Source organism: Chiloscyllium punctatum, chromosome 4, assembly GCF_047496795.1.
Source record: "Chiloscyllium punctatum isolate Juve2018m chromosome 4, sChiPun1.3, whole genome shotgun sequence".
Taxonomy (NCBI): domain Eukaryota; kingdom Metazoa; phylum Chordata; class Chondrichthyes; order Orectolobiformes; family Hemiscylliidae; genus Chiloscyllium; species Chiloscyllium punctatum.
In genome coordinates this window covers 62252233-62269792 of record NC_092742.1, presented here as the reverse complement: position 1 = coordinate 62269792, position 17560 = coordinate 62252233, and the positions used below count along the sequence as shown (strand labels likewise).

Sequence of the window (17560 nt, the reverse complement as noted above, 5' to 3'; positions counted from 1 at the left end):
GGCTAGAGATCTTAAATAAGATTGAAGATTTCAGGAACCATTGTGAAATCTGCAATTATACAGCTCTGTTCAGGCCTGAGAGAAACTCCCACCATCGCTGAAGTCAAATCAGAAGAAAAAACTCAGCTAAATTTTGAGAAGAAGCAAAAATAGAGACTAAGATTGAGCAGCACAACGTGTTACCCTTCAAGAAGGATATGACACCAAAGTGTTTCACAACCACAGGAACTTTCTTATATAAGGTGTTCACAGCAGAAGGCTGCAAGTTAGACTGAGCTGTTTCCCTCCAAAATCGCTGATGATATCATCATGACACCACATGATCAGACTCTTAAAGTGACAGTCCAATATGTGTACACAAATAAACAACATCTCACCCCCTTTACATCAGAGTTTCCTGCAAGGAGAGCATTTACAACATTTATAATTATACATACAACAGTCCTCAGACATAGAAAGAATTATTCATCATTTTGTAGCTGTTGGATTTGACCTGTTCTTACCACTATTTCTTGGAATGTGGTAGCATGATGTATATATGCACAGGAGGTAGCAGTGAATGTTGTTTCCCTCCTTTTCAATCCAACACATCTTGGATTAACTAATAACTACCCAGGCGTGGCTTCTATAAATCCATACCTCACTTATTCTGAATTAAGTTGTAAACATATTGCATGATTATTCTGTTACATTGGACAGACACTGAGTGATGTTGCTTATATTTGTGGCAAACTTAAAATGCTTGTTGTAGTGTGAATATTACAAAAAGGACTGTGCAGTTTAAAACTCAAGCTACATCTTGCCTTACATCATATATGCACCAATTTACAAAATCAAAAGATTGCAACACTTGTAACAGGGTATAAATACTTACTGTTACATAGCAAATAATTAAGCTGAAGAAAATGTATAATTTAATCATCAACTTCATCATCATCGTTACTGTTACAATATGCTCCTTCTTGGCAGGGAACTCTTTGCACTATCAACCTTGTCTTTGGCATGATAATCAGCAACATCCTTATGATATTTCCCCTTCTAAGCTTTGCTGATGAACAGTTTCTCTTCGTCACTGCATTCATTGCACAGCTCACCAAGTTATGTTTCAACATCACCAATAGATGAGCAAGACTCACACCTTTGATGTTTGGTTAATGCTCAAAGCAAAGCCAGAAGGACACCATGTGCGGCCTTTTTTGGCATATGCGTCCCTTGTTTTGGCTCTTGCAACCTTTTGCATAATTTTCCATTTCTCTGTCATAATGTGCCTTATTTACTTTAGCCAGTTTTTCAGATTTGGCTTTCTCTTTGCATAACAATGTCTCTATTTTCCAAAGCATCTTTTAGAGAATTCCACAAAGTAAACAAGAATATCAGCGCTTTTCTCCTTGTGTTCTTCACAACAAGTCTTAACAAAATAAGCCTCTTGGCTTCTTAGGGTCATGTTTTGCTATTTTGATGGGTTTTTTTCCAGGAGCTGGCTTCTGGTGCTTCAGTTATGGTTTTTACTTTGGAAGGTGACCTGTGTGGTCCCTTACCATTAATGAAATAGCCTTTGTATTCAACAGAACATTTTTTTAAAAAATCACATTTGTTTTTCATCACTCTGAGGTCATAATCTACAAGTCTCTGCAGAGTAGCATCTAAATTGTGTAGATGCTCCTTTTTGTTTCTTGCCATAACTAAGATATCATCTAGGTAATACTGGATTCCTTCCAAAACTCTCAAAAATCTGATCTTTGGCATGTTGGATTAATCCAGGTGCAAATGTGATTCCAAAAGGAACTCTCTTTTATGTGTTATGAATAGTCTTTTATGTGTTACATTCATCAAGTATTTCTGTGACTTAGGATCTACACGCACCTAGAGATTGGCTTGACTACAGTCAATTTTACTGAAAAGCTGACCTCCAGCTCCAGTAAATTAATCATGAATTAAAGCAAAGGATACTGCTTAATAGAGACATTGAAATTGCACAGATTTGTACCAATCCACCTTTTTTGGTCACTGGTGTGATAGGTGTGGCTCACATTTATAGATACAAAGACTCCTATCTTAACCAGTCTCTCTCCTATTCTGAAGAATAGGATTCCTGAAGAAGGGCTCATGACCAAAACGTCGATTCTCCTGCTCTTTGGATGCTGCCTGACCTGCTGTGCTTTTCCATCAACACATTTTCAGCTCCTCTCTCCTATTCTGCCTTGACCCATGGTCTAATTGCATATGTGCTCTGAGTTAGCCTGCAACATTTTATCAGGTTCTCAATCTTGATTTTCAATTTGACAGAGAGCTTTTTCATGCTTCCTCGATGCCCATGAAAATAAGCCACGTTTCTTTAGAATTTGTGAGAGGTCAGGGTGAGAACCTGACAGTCTTGGAGGTTAATGGATTAGTAGTCAATATAATACAGCTATTTATGCGGTCCTGCAAGGGGGTAACAACAGGGAAGAACACTTAAGGGAGATGTTGTTAATGGTAATGTTTCTAAAGGGGAAATGTTCATATTGCATTGGCTTCACCCATTCTACTAATATGACACAAGGCCTTTGAGTGGAAACAAGGAGCTCTACTGAAGCTTTTGTATCAGCACTACCTCCATAATGTTCTAATGATTGTGCCTGACCAATTGTAGCTATTTCTATTCCTATCATATAATCATCCTCATTATCTAAGAGCAGGTGCTCTATCATATACCATCTATGACTAATCACTATATGTATGATCAAGACAAAGCAAAGACAAAGTGGTGGGCAGCACCTTCGCTCAGTGGTTAGCACTGCTGCCTCACAGCGCCAGGGACAAGGGTTTGATTTCTGCCTCGGGGGACTGTCTGTGTAGAATTTGCACAGTCTCCCCATTTCTGTGTGGGTTTCCCTCAGGTGCTTCGGTTTCTTCCCACAGTCACATAGATGTGCAGATTAAGTGAACTGGCTGTGCTAAATTGCCCATAGTGTTAGGTGCATTAGTCAGGGGTAAATATAAGATGGGGGAATGGGTCTGGGTGGATTGGTCTTCAGAGGGTTGGTATAGATGTGTTGGGCCAAAGGGCCTGTTTCCATACTGTAGAGTTTCTAATCTAATCAAGTGAGAATTGGTGGCAATGAACTTCCTCAAACAATCCTGACCCAGTATCACATTCTGGTCGAGTTGGCAAATGCTACAAAGTGGTTTTCCAGCAAAATATGACAGACTCCTCCACTGGCCTTGTCAGAACTTTCAGACCCTCTGGAGTCTTTGTCTAATTACATATTTTATGAAAGTGCTATTATCTGAGTATATTTTTATAGCTGGACATTGTCTCGGAGCTGCACTGCTGTATGACTATAACATTATCAGAAATGTGGGGGTCATTCAGACACATGGTTTAGATGTATTCTCAGCAAAAGAATGGTAATGGATTTGGATCAGCTTTGAAGAATCTCATAACCAATATATTTATAGATTCTTCAAGTTATAGCGATATACAGCATGGAAACAGACCTTTCAGTCCAACTAGTCTATGTCAACCAGATATCCTAAATTAGTGTAGTCCCATTTGCCAGCACTTGGCCCATATCCCTTTAAACCCTTCCTATTCATGTCTTCATCCAGATGCCTTTTAAATGCTGTAATTGTTCTGGCTGCACCACTTCCGTACATGCTCATTTCATACATGCGCCACCCTCTGTGTGAAAAAGTTGCCTCTTAGGTCCCTTTTAAATCTTTCCCCTCTCACCCTCAACCTATTCCCTCTAGTTCTCACCCCAGGAAAATGACATTGTTTATTTATCCTATCAATGCCCCTCATGACTTTATAAACCTCTATAAGGTCGCGCCTCAGCCTCCAACGCCCCAGCCTATTCAGCTGCTCCCTTTAGCTCAAACCCTCCAACAATTAATTTAGTCTGGCATGTGATGTTAGAATCTTCCTCTGTCTCTAAGAAATCTGCAGTAAACCTCATCTGAAAACTAATAACTTCAACTGTACAATGTTTCGAGAATTGACCTTGAAACTGTAACCTGTTTGGCCAAGCACCAATGCAATCACTAAAAGTAAGTTTGCATTGCCAAGCACTGTGAGGAGACATCAGGACAGTCAGGCTATATTTGAACTGCACCAGCAAACAGTTGTAGGCATGCTGCATTGATTAACTTCCTTCTGTGTTGCAAATGTATATGGTCTCACTTGGAGTGGAGATCCAAATGCAAATTCTACAGAATTTGTGTTTGATTGTAGTCCTCATGTCAAATAGCATTGTTCTGCATTTTAATTGCCAGTGAGGTTCCTGGTAGGGAACTGTGTGAGCTAATTTTCTATCTGCAATAGAATGAGATCATACTGATTGTAATGACTGGGTCTTGTTTAAATCTCATCAACCACTTTTCCACCTATTTCTTGCCTGGTGATATTAGCTGTTTACACTGGTGTGCAATGATCAGGAGGAGACAGCAAGATTGCAGCAGTGAGAACCAATGCATTCCTTGACGGACCACAAAAACATTTTTGTTACATCTGGGTCCACAAGCAAAAGCTAGGAAGAAATTTTTTTTTGGCTCTGATCTTCTTCAGTGGGTTATCTGGCAGGAAACACTGCCACATATAACTTAATATATCAAGAAAAAATGCAACCAGATCCTTTTTTTTACTGAATATAAATAAAAGGTTACAACTATTTAAATGAGGTACTATAAGCAAAATGTTTAGGATAAGGTTGAAAATTGTGTCAGAGCAATTAAACAAATGTATTGGAGAAATTCAAAGTTTGTGAGAAGATTTGTAGCTCGGGTGCTCGTTGTTTCCCTGCATAAAACAATACATAGGACAAACAGGAAGACAGCTAACGATCCATATCCATGAACACCAACTAGCCACGGAATGACACGACCAGCTATCCTTAGTAGCCACACACGCAGATGACAGGCAACATGAATTCGACTGGGACAACACTACTATTATAGGACGAGCCAAACAGAGAACAGCCAGGGAATTCCTAGAGGCATGGCACTCATCCACAAATTCTATCGACAAACACATCGACCTGGACCCAATATACCGGCCACTGCAGCGGACAGCTGGAACTGACAACCAGAAGTGGCAGAGACAAACCACTATAAATGCCGGAGTAAACATCACAGAAGCGCTTCACAGGAGGCTCCCAAGCACTGAGGATGTCACCTAGACAGGGGACGAAATGTCTGCAACACAAATTCCCAGCTTGGCGAACAGTATTGGAGAAATGATAAAATAGCTTTAATAATAAAATAATTGAGCTTTGTATATAAAGTGCAAGATGCAATTTAAGCCTAAGGTTAAATTGGATTGGTGGCTTGTACTGATTTAATTCTATTTAACTTACTTTGTGCAAATGAGACTCAGTACAGTTAAGTCCCTAAAATACATCATTATCTACATGTTTTTAGTAAATGTTTGACATAGTGCATGAAGCCAACTATTACTGTGTCAAAGTTATAACTTGGTTAGAGAATAACATACAACAATGAAGTTTTATAGATCTCTTTTAACCATTGTCCTTCTAATTCATGATTTTTGTTTAATTATTTTTTTGTCAAAGCTGCATGGTGGAACTATCAGGTCTAGGTGTTTCTGCATGTAAACTCACTTTTATACCTGTTTATATGCCTGACTTTTGGTTCATTTGAATTGCTACTCACTGAAGTTGGCTTTCATTATAATCTTTACTTGTGCCATACTAGTTTTGTTCTACGTAAATAAATTTGTTTGCCACTCTTGTTTTTAAATGCACTTAGCATGTGCTTCATAAATTCCAAAATATGCGATCAGTCTGCCTAATGTTGTACTTTGAAATGTAAATGCACTATGCAGTTTTCAGATTTCTGTTTGTGAGAAGGGGCACTTTGAAGGATTCTAGTCTTGTATGCCTTCCATGTCTTCTCATCAGAATTCAATTATTCGCAATGAATCATTGCAGGGAATATTCAATGTGACAAAATGAGAATTAGAAGCTCAAGAGAAGTAGCTGGAGTCAGAAAAAAAGGTTCGTTAAAAAAAATCAAAAAAATGTTACGCTGAATGAATGAAATATAACCTTGCTTGCTGTTGTTTTATTTCCATGCTTAAGAACAGTATGCTTCATCATAGGCAGCTCAATGATTCATCAGTTGATGCATATGCATAGTTTCTCGTTGTTAATTAATTAGAAATGGAGAATACTGAAAATAGACTGCAGGTTAATCAACATCTTTAAAGACAAAAGACGAATTAGTTTCTGGAGTGTAAATGTATTAGCTGTAAACAAGAAAACCCATAGAGGACCGAAACATCCTCAAATCTATTATTGCCAGTACATCACAGAGTAATCACAGTCATTTCCTTGCTTTGCAATAATGTTAGCAATAGCTCATCTGATTCTATATTAAATATTAATCCTGAATTGTAACCTGAAAACTTTTTGTATGCCCACATAGCTGCTATTGTTTCTATCTTAATCACAGCATGCTGCTGTTCCAGCTTTGTAAAGATCTAGGTATCTTTTCTGTCTTTCTGCATTTAAATAACACTGCCCCCAGATTCATTGATGATGCATCAGCATTGACAATTGTTGGTCACTCTGAATTGCAATGAGCTGGAATTTCTGGTGAGATAAGCATTTCTTTCTTTAAAATGGCTTCTGCTGATATTTTGTTTCAACACATCTTGATTCTGTCTGCTGAGTTTAATTGTGTCAGACTTGGTAAACATGGGCTCACTTGGTTGACCATTCCTACGAACCTCTGTAGCTTTGTGACATTTCTGGGAGATGGAAATTCTTTGTAACCCTGATCTTCTGACAATCTTCTGCTATGATATTGCATGAACAATAGAAATTAGACAGGAGGGCATGAGAGCTCACATTTTCCACCATAACCTGCAAACATTCAATTCTGCTTTTTCACGTGTTCAGTTATGTTTGAATAGTGAACAGTAATACCATCCATATGGCTGATGATGCTTTCTAATTCCTTCATGACGTTTGTCTCCATCCTTTAGAATATTTCAGGTGCATACATAATGTTAAAAAAATAATGAATATATTACTATTCAAATATTGTGATGAACCTTGTTAAGAGTTTAGATTCTTCATGCAATGAACATTACCAAAAATTACTACTAGCATTGAGCTTGGTGAAAATGGCACTCCACCCAATGATACCAGAGCATGAGCTTTCTTACTCCACAGCTTCATTTAGTTGTGCTAAATTCCAGATCTTTACATTGTTGTGTTGGCCATTGTTGAAATCACTTCTTGTGAAGCATTGCCCTAATAATTTCACTCTCTTGTTGGGATGTAAGGGGCTTTATAGTTGTTCACATCTATTGCCATCTGTGTTTATTTCAACAAGGACCAGACCACCTATTTACATAGTTATAGTTTATCCTGAGGTCAGAGTGTCTCCTTCATGAGAGCTCTCTTCAAATGTCCTTTTTCTCTATTGTGTGACCTTACATCATGATCTCTTGGACTTAAATTGTCAACTCATTATTCCATAATCTCATGTCACAATTTTTCCAAAGAAGATGCTAAACTTTGCTTCCCCAGGCCATAGAGTGTCTTTGGGAATTCATCTTGTTTTTCTTGAGTGTTAACTACATTGGCCATGTAAATAAGTGGGTGGCACGGTGGCACAGTAGTTAGCACTGCTGCCCCAGATACCCGGGTTCAATTTCCGCCTCAGGCAACTGTCTGTGTGGAGTTTTCATATTCTTACTGTGTCTGTGTAGGTTTCCTCCGGGTGCTCCGGTTTCCTCCCACTATCCAAAAATGTGCAGGTTAGTTGGCCATGCTAAAAAATTGCCTGCAGTGTTAGGTGAAGGGGTCAATGTAAGGGAATGGGTCTGAGTGGGTTGCTCTTTGGAGGGTCGGTGTGGACTTGTTGGGCCAAAGGGCCTGTTTTTAATCTAATCTGATAATATGCAAGTTTTCTCCACTCAGAAATAACATCCCTGATTTTGAAATATTTAGAAAATGTCAGTGATTATGCTGTGTTCACACTGCAGTCTCACAGTCAGCTGGCCTTTTACTTTTGTTTGGATAGTTCTTGGTCTCTGAAGTCAAATGGCTGGAATATTTCAGGATTCCACCATTTTACATTATCTGAGACGGCACTTACTCAGTGTCAAGTTGAAAATTTGTTTGGTCCCCATTTATTTTTAAGTGAGCACTCCAACATTTCTCTTTTGATTCTCTTATTTTTCTGAAGAATGTTATTTCACTGATGCTTCCCTCTTCAATCTGTTGGATATTGTTTGTTCTTATAATTTGTCCTTCATCTTTAGAGCTAAAGGCTTTTTAATGCAATAGGCTGATTTAAAATGACCAGTGTTGTCATATGTCCGGCACTCTGCAGTTTTTAGTGGCTTAATCTTTGAGCTGATGTAACCTCTTCCTGTCACAGCTGGAAACTGGCAAAAAGGTACTTGTTGTAATAGTGCAACAGCATCAAATCGTCAGATGACCACCATCAACACCATGTTGTCTGAGCCAGATGGATTTACAGTCACCTTTTAGTTTGGGATCTATAGGGTTTATCCTGTTAAGTATAGTAAAGGAAAACCATTTGATGTTCTAGAAAGAGTATGTAATTTATTGCATAATAGCAATCATGTATAAGCTCAATGGCATGGCAGATATTGTTACAAGGATTATGAGGATATCTACGTGGCAGGCTTGTCTCTTTCAAGATCCAGAACTGTTCTGCCTTCCCCACCCAAGTCCTTTCCACATCATTAGACTGCTGGAGCTATCTGCGGTTTTCAGCATTTGTCCTTTTAGAAAGAATATCTGATACATCTGCTGCCCTGTCTTTACACTTCTCTGGAATCAGCACTGCTGTGTCTTCATTTCTGTGCTAAAGTTATTGAACCTTTCTTTTTCCAAAACGTCACCACCACAAAATAAAGGCTCAGGGATAAGTCTCGCTGAAAATCTAATAAATGTCACTTCTATCACTTTTTTAATGAAGGGTGTATCTCTGTGAAGTCTAGTGTGTTTTCTCATGCTATCATCACAAGCATTCCTTGTTCAACATGCATCATGTCCCTATGATGGCCTGCTTGTCCAATTCTCCAACTCACTAAGTGGATAGAAATGCCCCTGCCAGAGCATTCTGGATCTGTAAGCCCAGGCAGCCTATTTAAAGGCTGTTGGAGACAGTCAAGAACTATCAGCCTGGAGGTGCCTTGTATGGCTCGACTTACTTACACTGATCATGGCTGATAAGAAAAAACTGGGCAGCCTTCCTTGAAACCTGGAGGACCTGGTGGATGAAAAGTTGCAGAAAAAGGTTGTTCTCTAACCCCAAATGTAGGCATGACACTAAAGCCTGCCATGCAGGTCAGTGCTGTCTCAGTGGTCTAGAGAAATGCTCTTTAATGCAGCAAGAATTTAAAAGACATTCCTCAATCTGCTGATGGAAGTACCTTCTTATTCTCTGTGCGAATTCACACTCACTTTCAATCTGCTACTGTTACCACCTCCTGCCTAGGCTCTTGGACTACCACTGTCACTATGGCATGCAACATCTTCTCTTACTTGCCGTTCCTCATCCCACGACCCCTATACTAATAACCGTGCTAGTCCCCTGCACTCACTCACTCTGAACACTTCACCACCTTTCTCCCACCAGAACTAACAACCACTGTTATCTTTACCACATAGACTGCAGCACCTCAAGAAGACAGTTTGTTGATACCCTCTCAAGGAACAGGCAGTAAATACTGGCCTGCCGATGATGCCCATGCCCCATGAAAGGAAACAAAAACTTCCCCTTGTAATCAATTCCTCTTCACCATAATTCTATCTTGCTTTTTCTGCAATTCTAAACATGACCACTGCAGGCACGCCTCACATATCGTGACACACATTCTTTAATTGACTCTCTATTGCAATAGCAATAAATGGAGACATATGGGATAAGTAGCATAGTCCCCATCACATGCAGTTACAGACAGAACAGAATTCCCTGGTGAGTTTTGATCCAGGCAGTGTCATGAGCATAGGACTGGAAGATGCTGCAGGGAGTCTGATTATTGCTTTCTTCTTTACTACAGTACTGCACAGACAGCAATCTTGGTTTTTCAGTCTTTGACATTGTCTTTGTTATCTGAAAGTTTCAAAGTTTGACAGATGAAACAAGGTAGCAAAAAGGTTGTGCATAATTCAGGGCTAGGAGAATGCTTTGTATCTCTCAAGTTAACATTTAATTGTTTCTGCGAGCTGTTAAATAATTAGGCTCATAGTAGGTAACAAATTTCTAACATGCCGAGCAGAGGCCTGGCATGGATACGACAGAACAAAAGCAAAAGGATAGGCTGCTGATTGGGTATTGATCTTCTCCTTATACGAATAGATTGAACAGTTTTAGTCAGCATTGACTGTTCTGTTCTTAACTCATTAAAATGTATTAACTGTATTTCTGCTCCTGATTTGTTTTTTGGGAAAGTATTTATTTATTTAAGCAACAAATGGATATTATTAATGGATTGCATTGATAGAAACAGAGTAACTTAAAGATACTGGTATTTATGAGAAGACTGCATGATAGCTGATGTGTGACTGGTGGTTGGGCATGGAGGGGGTAACTGGCCTGAAGCCAGTTAGCTTCAGAAGCAAATTGCCTATTAAATGGAAATTCCTGTGGCACTAGAGTGTGGAGAGGAGAAAGTGAGACAGAGAAAAGGGGATCAGGTCATTGTGTAAATCCAAAGAGGGTTTTGGGGAAACGGGATATTCCAGGAAAGGCATGGTGTCATGGGCTAGACATCATGTTGGGGTGACACTGAACAGAGAGGATTTTGGTGCTTCTGTGAGGACAATGAAAGGACTTTAGAGGTTTGAAAAGGACACGTGTAGATAGAAAGGACTGTGGTAGAGGAAACCAAAAAGAACATTCGTTAATGAACGGGGTGATTCACAGAGAACAACAGAAGAGATAAAAGGAAGTTAAGAGGTTAGAGAGAACATTGGGAGTTGGGGAGAGGACATTGCAAATATTCAACCATGGGGTATGAGATATTTGAATCATAGTGAAGGAGACAGACATGTTTGAAGTTCTGTGCATACCTGCTCATCCAGTTTCATAAGCAATGCTGAAACTCTTAATAATGGACTCAGCCTTCCTCATCTCCCTCAGCTTTTTGATTTATGATCCTGTGAAACACGGCCTGCAAGTGTCAAAGTTGGAGTTGTGGTTAAATTTGAGGCTGTAAACTGCATGAAAATATTTAAATATTACACCCAGCTTCTGAGAGTAGGTTTCACTGTTCTCTTTATTAAAACTGAGCATCGGTGTTCTGGAGTCAGGTTGGAATTGTTTCAAATACAGGAATTTGTAATCCATCACTTTCTTCTGCCAATTCAGGCTGGTTAGAATTGCCTCCAATTTTTTAAAAACTCTATTTTTACTTTTTAATGACTATTTGCTATATTCTTAAGTAAATTATACTTGAACATAACATGCAGGGGAAGTTACAATGACTTCAAATTTGCTAACTACTGACATAGGTAAAAATGAGCTCTAACATTCACAATTATTGCCTTAATTCATTGGAATGGCAGACACAAGTGATTGGTAAAATATTGATTTTGCACCCACCATTAATGTAAATGTGGAGCAAAATCAGTCAGAAGGTTATACTGGCAGATTCTCAAAATTATGGGCGTAATCTTGTAAGGGCCCAAGCAAAATGCTATGGCAAGGTTTGTGGCATAATCTGACACAAGTCAAGTGACTTCAATCTCAATATCAGGTGCATCTTGCATCATTGTTTATACTTTTTATTTTTTTTACTGGAGGTGGAATGAAGTGGCCAATTACCAGTTCAAGAGGGATTTTTGGAAGAAAAGGGCATCTTTGGAAGAGGGTGCCTTCATGGATCCCAAGGCCAGCACATCCTTCCCCAGATACAGGGCCTCAAACTACTCACCATATTCCAAACGCAGTCTGACCAGAACTTTATCCAGCCTCAGCTGTACATCTCTGCTCTTGTATTCTAGCCATCTTGAAATGAATGCTAACATTGCACTTGTCTTCCTAACTGCCAACAGAGCCTGCATTTTAACCTTAAGAGAATCTTGAACTCGAACTCAAGTGCTTCAGATTTCTGAAACCTTTCCCCATTTAGAAAATAGTCTATGCCTCTATTTTTCCTAACAGAGTGCATAACTTCACACTTCTCATCAGTCACTTCTTTGCCCACTCTACTTGCTTGTCAAAATCCTTCTGCAGACTTCCCCTTCACTAATGCAACCTGCCCCTCCACCTATCTTTCTGCCCTACATCCTGACTACAGCTAAGTGATCTGTACATAACTCGTAATTTGTTTGATTTACCTAAACTCTACCCACACAGATTCAACATCTTCCAATCCTACAATGCTTCTTGGAATCAATCTAATTTCATTTGTGGGCGGCACGGTGACACAGTGGTTAGCACTGCTGCCTCACAGCGCCAGAGACCCAGGTTCAATTCCCGCCTCAGGTGACTGACTGTGTGGAGTTTGCATGTTCTCCTCATGTCTCCGTGGGTTTCCTCCAGGTGCTCCAGTTTCCTCCCACAGTCCAAAGATGTGCAGGTCAGGTGAATTGGCCATGCTGAATTGCCTGTAGTGTTAGGTAAGGGGCAAATGTAAGGGTAAGGGTGGGTTGCGCTTCGGCGGGTTGGTGTGGACTTGTTGGGCCGAAGGGCCTGTTTCCACACTGTAATCTAATCATTTCTTACTTACAAGGCAAAACCACATGCTCAACCTATCTGTCTGTCCTTTCAGCAGGATGTGTATCCTTGTATATTTAGTTCCCAGTGCTGATCCCCTTGCAGTCACATCTCTGTGATGCACATAACAACTTAAATATGTGCTATAAGCTCATTGACCCAGTTACGTACAATGCACACATGTAACTACAAGATCCTCAGTCTTATGTTGACTAACCCCCCTATTTCATAGTTGTCCCCTTATCTGTTGTGCCTGAAGTTAAATTCCTGATCCTTTCCATACTCTATGTGGTTACTTGTCCAATACACTCTCCTAAGCCCTCCTCCTCCTTAACAAGTTATAAGTCGTACTCTCAATTGCTTTGATTTGCGCACTCAATTTATTTACCTTATTCTGAATACTTTGTGGATTAAGACACAAAGCCTATACATTTGAGGGAGAACAAACTAGTTTGTAGTTGACAAAGTTTTTCTCTTCCTTTCGACTTATTCGATGAATGCCTACCCTGACAATGTAATGGTCTTCCTTACAACAGCTTGCGCTGTCTCCATGGATGCTGTCTGACCCACTGTGATCTCCAGCATTTTGTTATTTCCAGCACAGATTCCAGCATCTGAAGTACTTTGCTCCTAAGCCTTTACATTTGTTCAATTATCTACTTTCCCCACTTTCCTGGTTTCTTGGTACAATAAGCCATTCATACATTCTGGCTCTTTCTTTTATTTTCTGGTAACAATCAACTCCATCATCAGCAGCAATCTGACCTTCTCCTTTTCCTTTGATTTTATAATTTTCCAAGCAACTGAACCCATTCTCCCCCCTCCCCACCTCCGTCCCACCCCCCATCTATTTAACTTGAAGCCCTATCCACAGCCCTAGTTATGTGATTTGCCAGGATTCTGATCCCAGCATGAATTAGCTCCACTGATGCTGGTATCCCATGAATTAAATCCATTTCTCCTATACCTTCAGCCAGACATTGACATCTTTAATCTTGTTGACCCTGTGCCAAATATCTGTGGTTCAGGTATTAATCTGGAGATTATTACCTTTTTAACCCTTAGCTGATCATATTCCCTCAGCAGAGCCTTTAGGACCTGTGTGGGCCATGACAATTGGATCTTTTGTGCCCCACTCTAAGTTCCTCTGCAGCCTAGATGACATATTCTGAACACGGGCACCAGGCAGGCAACACAGCTTTTGGGACTGTTAATCCTGGCCATGGAGAACAGTGTCTATTCCCCTGATTAAATTCTCCCTGATTACAACAATATTTCTCTTTACTCTCCTCTCTTTGATGGCTTCCTGTATCATGATGCTGTTGTCAGTTTGCTGATCCTTCCTACAGCCCCCACTCTCATCCATATAGGGAGCAAAAATCTCAAACCTGTTCGATAAGCTCAAGGGCTGAGACTCCTTCAGCAAAAACGTCCTAGATCGCTCGATTTGTCTTGCTTGTAGTCACACCCTCCTGCATCTGACCCCTGACTGAATTCAAGGTAGTTAATCTAAGCGGTGTTACTGCCTCTGAAACACACGGTCCAGGTAATTCTCCCCCTTTCTGATGTGTCACAGTGTTTGAAGTTCAGTTCCAGTTCAATAACTCTGAACTAAAGTTCCTCAAGCAACCAACATTTGCTACAGGTGTGGTCACTATGGGGTCCACAATGGGGTCCACCAACTCCCACATCATGCAGGAATAGCACATCACCTGGCCTTGCAGCTCCATTTTATTTACTTGGTTCTTAATTTATTTTCTTGAAAAAAATTCCTTCTGGTCTTCTAGTTTATAATCTGTTAACATTTTCCTATTTACCTCCAGTCTGAAAGTAAGTCAAATTAGCGATGTTACCAACCAATTAACTTTCCTGCGATGTCACTCCATTTTGTCCTGACTTTCAATTTGTCCTGTTAAAAAACACCTTACAAACAATAGGCCCAAAAAAAAGCAAGAAAAGGGATCAAATCCCCCTCTGCTTTGTATTCCTAGGCTGCCACCAAGTCCCCTGAACAATATACTCACTTGACCAATGTGTTACGATCTCTCCTAACTGTGTGATGCTTACACTTACCACAAACATTGATCCACGGTGTGCCCTGTCTGACCATGCTGGAACAATTACATTTGAGACAACAAAACGACAACCAACCAGATACATGATCAGAATAGTGTCATTTGTAAATAAAAGTACATGTAAACAGTGCATTGTCACTTCTGCCACCGAAGTGCCTTCAGTATGCTTTCTTCTTCCTCTCCCTCCCACTATGTTTTGCTGTACTCTCTGGTTCCTCAGCTGGTGGGAGGGGAGCCTGGGGGTATGTTTGGTTGATCCCCAGGGGCTGGATGAGCCTCCTTGGCTTGAAGTTCCTAGGGTCAAAGGTGAGGCACTGATCCAAGTGGTGTGACTGTCTCTGAAACACAAGGTCCATGCTCTCGAGTGTGGTGGTGGAGAGCCTGACCACCTCTGGAGTGTCCTTACAGTGTGGTTCCTGCTTCAGCTGGGTACGTCTGAGGAGGGGAAAACAGGAGTACATCCTCCCATTGCCATATCTTTGGCCCTGAGGACCCATGGTTGAGGTGATGGAGTAGTGGTTTGTGTGTGTCTCCAGCAGACCATGAGGGTGCTGGGCCTGGCTCCCTATGGCAGCTGCCAACCTATCCATGGGGGCAGTCAAATAGTCACATGATCCACTGCACTGCTGTAATTTCTGAGCAACGAGACCATTGCCTCCCACTTTCCTGTCTGCTGCTGTTTTTCCTCCATGTGCATAGGGACAAAATCCACAATTACTGACACTACAGGGCCCTCTCCTGCTTGGAGATGAGCAGGTGGCGGGACACTCTCAGTCCTTGAGTGCCAGCAGCCTGGGTGTACCTTCCTCAGCCAGCTGTGGAGCTGTCATAAGGAAGTGCTCAACAGATTGTGTTCTCATTCTCCCTAATCCTAGACAGGAGAGGTGTCAGTACCTGAGATGCTGTGGGGTGCTGCACAAAGAATTCTTGCTGGTGCTTGCTCTTGGTGTCAGAGATCCGGAAGATGGGTTCCTGAAGGGCTGGGCATTTCACTGCAATGGTGATAGACATGCTGGCTTTACCTGCAAGACAAAAGGGAGAGAAGGCAATGTGGCCAATGGTTAAAAGTGATGTACAATGTATGAGACTGACAATGAAGTGTGTGAGTTGCTGTTGAAATGTAGAGTGTTGTTTATTCGGTTGACAATGCGTGGATAACTTGGTCCTCTGTGCCAGTGGTCCTGAGCCTCTCCTGCAAGGATCAGCGATCTGTCCTAAAAGAGGGTAAACTAATGTCATGCATCCCTACACCCCTGTGGGCTCTCTACCCTGATAAGGGGTCTTTGCTTCTGTAATGAGAGGAGGGGAGGAATTGAGTGAGATAAAAGTGGTTGGCACAGCTATTAGTCTTGGTGCAGATGGGTGAAATGTGCTCCATGGCAGTGAGTAGGCTGTGCAGAAGGCATGTGTAACATTCACAGTGTGGGTGGTTGGCAAGGATGGGGCATGGGAGGGAGGTCAGATGCTGTAGGTCATAATGAGAGCAGTTGGTACGTTAAACCAGCACCAAGCATGAGACTTGGTGCAGGTTAATATACCAGGATAGAGTGAGTGTGAGGTAGCAGTGCAAGAAAGGTTAAAATAAGAAGGCTACTGCTGGTCAATCCTCCACATTGTGGAGATGGCACTGACTGAAGTGGCAAACTCAGAGCAACCTGCCAGAGTCTGGTGGTGTGGCATCCTCTGCAATTCCTCTGCAAATCCTCTGCAAGTCCTCCAGGAAAACGACTCCTCATCTTTGTATCTCCCCTTTGACAAGGCCATCCAGGTCCCTTTTGGAAAATCACTACACCATCTTCCCCATAGCTGACATTCACTAGAAACCTCCTTGACTGAGCAGGGCAATGCAGTTAGCCAGTGCTTTTCTGGGTACACAATTATCTTTTAACAATAGCACAAATACAAGGGATGTTGTTCTTTCAGTAGATAGCCAGCAAAGTAATGAGATGATGCAGGGTCAGTATGGGCTAAGATGGGGCTGCAATCGGATGTGAGGCACATAACAGGGGCATTGTTCGTAATTCGTGAGGTACCTTTGGTAAGATGTGATGAGAAATCACACTAAACATCACAGCAGAAATCCAGCCAAGCCCCATGATCAAGTTCACATTAACCCAAACAAAAATGTAAGATTCAGCCTTATGTTTCTAAGAAATTTACATAAAATGGCAAATATGTTTCTGAATAAATGAAAATAATTTGTTTCAGGAAAAAAAAGCCATTAAATTCTCATGTTGCTGTTTTGAACCATGTGCAAGCCAATGATCAAGTTATAGTTCTCTGCACACTGCAGCCCCAAACCAACCTGAGGGAACTAAAGCAGGTATATTCAATAATATAAAATATAAACATCAATCAATGCTCAAAATCCACAACAGATGAGTCAAAATCCAACGAGAAAGAAAGGTTAATTTTTTGATGAACAGTTAAACCCAGAAGTCTTTTCTTTCTGTCCCAATGCTCTGTTACTTTAGTATTTTATACTTTATCTCATATTTCCAGTGAGTGCAATGATTTTATTTTATAGCCAGCATTGATAGCAAATTCCCAGGACAGTTGTCATTGCCTGGTTGAGGAGTAAAAGATGCTGTAAATTAAATCTTAGACTACAAATTAATTTAAAACTTGATACATCTTTTCAGGTTAAGCGAAATCTTTTCAAATGAGATTCATAAACAAAGGAAAGGTAAATCTCCTGGCTGTGAATGCTGCAAGCATGATCTCTGTGTGTTGGAATAAGTACAATAGGGTATTGGTGATGGGAGATTTTAATTTTC

General features: G+C 40.7%; 1 pseudogene; it reads right to left on the bottom strand.

The window, feature by feature from the left end:
* Window positions 1-914: 914 nt before the first annotated feature.
* LOC140475980 (high mobility group protein B3 pseudogene) overlaps window positions 915-17560 on the bottom strand; it is a 28504-nt pseudogene continuing 11858 nt past the window's right edge.